The sequence below is a fragment of the Phalaenopsis equestris genome, unplaced genomic scaffold, assembly GCF_001263595.1.
Source record: "Phalaenopsis equestris unplaced genomic scaffold, ASM126359v1 Scaffold000165, whole genome shotgun sequence".
NCBI classification, from domain to species: domain Eukaryota; kingdom Viridiplantae; phylum Streptophyta; class Magnoliopsida; order Asparagales; family Orchidaceae; genus Phalaenopsis; species Phalaenopsis equestris.
The window spans coordinates 328,172-332,730 of NW_018164607.1; positions in this window are offsets into that span (position 1 = coordinate 328,172).

A 4,559-nucleotide genomic window follows, 5' to 3' on the forward strand; every position below is an offset into this window, starting at 1 on the left:
TTTTTTACTGTTTGAATAACATTTTTCGAGGCCACAATTCTCACCGTTTTTGGTGAAATAATAAAGACGCGAACGTGTCTGGCCTCCCGAGTCTGAAATGTTCGTTAAAATTTCCCTTCCTACCCCGAAACCCTCGCTCGCGTCTCCTGCTTCTTCGCCCGAAACCCTCTCCTGCTTCCTCATTGTCAAACCCTCGCCTAGTCTCCTCCCTCTCGTTTTCACTCAAAGCCATCGCCCTAGTGACCGGACCCTTGCGGTAAAATCATGTCTAAAGCTAGCTGGTAAGGCAATGATGGCATCGCAAGTTGCAGAGATCACCTAACGCTTCCCATCCTCCCTGCCTCCTTCCATTCATGTGAAAACTACAACTACCATTTCCTCCTTTATATGGTATTTCTTCGACCGATTAGTCCATTGACATTGATACTTAATGTCGCAATCACATTGAGTGTTACTAATACACTTTGTATTGTTATTCTACATCTTATAGTTTGCTTGGCTGATTTTGATTATGCGCGCCACCAACTTTTGTTGGACTTGATTAGACATATATAAGAATCATTCAATTGTGATATTTTTACTGTGCGTTAAAGATTTGAATGGTATCAATGTCAATGTCAAAGTTCAGGTGCTACCTATGTGCATTTATAAGAACTATGTGGCATGTATTCGAATGTTCCATGTGAAAAAGCCACCAAGCCTAGAAAAATATTCACATATTGATGGTGTGTTCCGTCACTGACCCATTAATCCATATGAAACTCGATTTTCTAGTTTTTACTTTGGAAGGTTTGTTGATGTGGATAACTCCTCTTTTTCCAATTTTCTTGCATTCAATATTATAGTGTTTCTCTACTGCAATCATTAGCTTGGATATGTTGAACTTTTAGATAAAATTGCGATATTTTTACTGGGACTTTAAAGAATTGAATGGTATATGTGTGTCAAATTTTAGGTACTACATTAGTTGAAATCGCTCTTGTAACTTTAGAAGAATATTATTCATTATCATGTATTATTTGAAATCGTATATTAACCTGCAAGATACATTAGCAATTGAGCAACATGAGAAAACATATCATATGTTCTTTAGGAGAAAGAAACAAAAATATTTTTTTGTGACATTTGTCTGATAGAGATATAATTAGGAAATAGACCAATAATACATTTCAACAAAGAAAGTTGGCAGAATATTGCAAAAAAGATTTAAGAGAAAACTAGAAAATTTTATGACCGAACACATTTAAAAAATAAATGAGATCAGTTAAAAAAAGAATGAAAATTTTGGAAAAAAACTGAAAAGATGATCTACTGAACTTGGCTGAGATTCAATTATAAACACAATAGATGCATCAGCGGATTGGTGGAAGGGGAAATTAGAGGTGGGCTGAATTTTAAATTATTTTTAATTCTATTATTTTATACTTAGAATTACTTGACATTACTTTTCCTTTTGATTGTATGAATGACAGGTTGTGTCAAATATTAATAAATTTATATATGATAGAATTGAACCGGAGTTAGAGAAGTTTGATCTCATGTTTAGTAGAGTTTTTGTTGTAATGTCTGGATTCCTCAAAAATCACACGAACAAAGAGATAATCCCAATGAACCAATTCAGAGATCATCACACGACATTAGCGAACATAGTGAATCTAGTCATGCTAGGACATCACCGCCCTTAAAAGCAAGGACAAGTCACAATAGAAAGGCTGGACCTGCAAATTTGAGGAGTCAAATATCAGAGTTGGTTATAAAATGTACTAATTTATCTTCTGAATCTGATGACACAAATTTCTTCATTTATTCTTGAAGTAGTAAAGGCTTAGAGCAAACTGTTGAAGCTTATGAAGTTATGCATTATATCTATACTCCATTAAGCTGCTTGAAGATCCTGTAAAGGGGGATTTTTTCATATCTATGACCCCTGGGCGGAGGGTTCACTATCAGCACTTCGTTACGAAAATCACGATGACTAATCTTTTACCATTTCTATGTTTTTCAAAGGGGGTCTGCTTATTAAGTATTTTATTTGTTTTTCAACTTATTATGAAAATATTATGTTGGTGTCTACAATTTGTTTATTTTATAATAAGACAATTACCTATTGCATTAGTTTAAATTTATTTTGTGATCTCATTCTTCTTGTATTGTGATGTGATGTGCTCATAATATATTTTACTAAAATGTTAGTAGTTTTCATATCTTATAATGTAGTAATGCTCCTAATTTTTTTCAGCAATGGATGCTACTGATAGAAAACATTCAAAAAAAATATTACAACAGCCGTATGTTTGCTGACCAAATACCACGAGTCATATATTTCTCGAACTCCATGCATGACCTCGACTTTCATAAGGGATAAATGATAGGTGAAATTTTTTAGGGTAACATATTTCGCTCGAGTCAAGTGATATTTACCTATCTTTTGAATGAACTTCACACTAGTTATGGTCTTCATAGTTCTTCAAGAACGACATCACGGGAGGTATTAAGTATAATATTATATATTTTATCGTATAATTAGTCTATAAGAACTAGTTGCGAGAGATTTCAACACTCAACCGAAACAACTGAAATCATCAGTAGATATTTTTCAAGTGGTTTGAATGCTTTTGTATGCATGTCTTCCGAAATCATAAAACCTGAAGATCCAACTTTTCAAGATATTTTTAGACAAAATTCCTGTGATCGACGGTATATGTCATACTTCAAGATATGTTTCATGCACATGTTTTTCGAACATATATACAAATTCTGAAATCTAAGCTAAAGATGTGATACAGGCTTGTATTGGTGTCACTGAAGGGATACATATTGATGTGCGTGTGTCAAATGATGATAAGATTGCATACATTGAACGGTGCAGTTTACCTACACAAAATATGATGACAACATGCGACTTTAATATATTTTTGCTTTCATCATGGTTGGGTGGTAGGGCGGCACTTATGATATTTGAAGCTTCAAATTTGATTTTTGTTCCCGTGTGCACAAATTTCTCCTCCCACCTCAAGGTTGGTTGACAACCTATTAAGTGGTTTACTAATTTCAGTCAAACTGGCTAATTGCTAATGAAGAACAATTCGTACAAGAGAATATCATTTAGTAGACGTCGGTTATCCATTACAACAAGGATTTCTTAAGTCATTTTAAACATAAAATATCACATACCAGGCTTTGAAAGGGCAAGCCAAGTTGTACGAGAAAGAAAAAAGATGTTAAATAAATGTCACTCATCATTACGTGCCAACATATTCTTTTGAAAAACAAGTTAAAATTGTCGCCGCTACAACGAATCTCCATAATTACATACGACTTCATCATTCACAGTTTGATGTTGATTTTGCAAGTGTAGATGGGAACGAATCGGTTCCTCCAGAAGCATATGAATACCGAATGAGACAAATAATTACCAACCATGATGATATTGCTAGTCCAACCATAGGTAGTGGAGAAGGTGTCGAAGAGATCGCCGAATTACGTGAAGCTATTACTGGTTCTTTAGTTAACAGTTGTTGTATTTTATTGTAATTCACTATAATTGTAGGAAGGAAATGTTATTACTTTTTATTGAGTGTGCTTGTAATTTTCAGTACAATAAGTAATAATTTTGATGTATGCAAATAAAGAAAATGATATTATTTCAATACCATTATAATACCACCCCTACAACCCCAATAATACATTCTCCCAAAACCCACGACACCACTCAATACCATCCCAATACTACATTAATACCACCTCAATACCATATCAAATCTACCCCAATACCACATCAATACCACCTGAATAATATTTTGACACAAAGCCCTCAATACAACCTCAATATCACCCCAATACTATATTAATACCACCCTAATAATATTTTGGCACAAAACTATCAATATCACCAAATACCACCCCAATAATATTTTGGCACAAGACCCCCTATATCACATCAATTCCACATCAATATCATATCAATATTATCTTAATACCATATCAATATCACCTCAATACTACCACAATAATATGTTGGCACAAAACCCTCAATACCACAACAATACCACCCAAATATCACATCAATACCACACTAATACCGCCTCAATACCACCCCAACAATATCTTGCCACAAAACTCCTAATACCACCCCAATACCACATCAATACCACCTAAATACTACATGAATACCCCCCCCCCAACAATATCTTGGCACAAGACTCCTAATACCACCCCAATACCACATCAATACCACCTAAATACTACATGAATACCACCCCAATAACACATCAATACCACCTCAATACCACATCAATACCACCCCAATAATATCTTAGCACAAAATTTCTGATACTACCTCAATATCACATCAATACCACGCCAATATCATAGCACATCAATACCACCCTAATAATATTATGGCTCAAAAACCCTAATACCACCTCAATATCACCCAAATACCACCCCAATAATATATTGACACAAAACCCCCAATATCACCCAATTACCAACCCAAACTATGTGTTATGTATGTAAATTCTACTTTAGGCTCTCATGATGCATTTTGCTGAATTTTG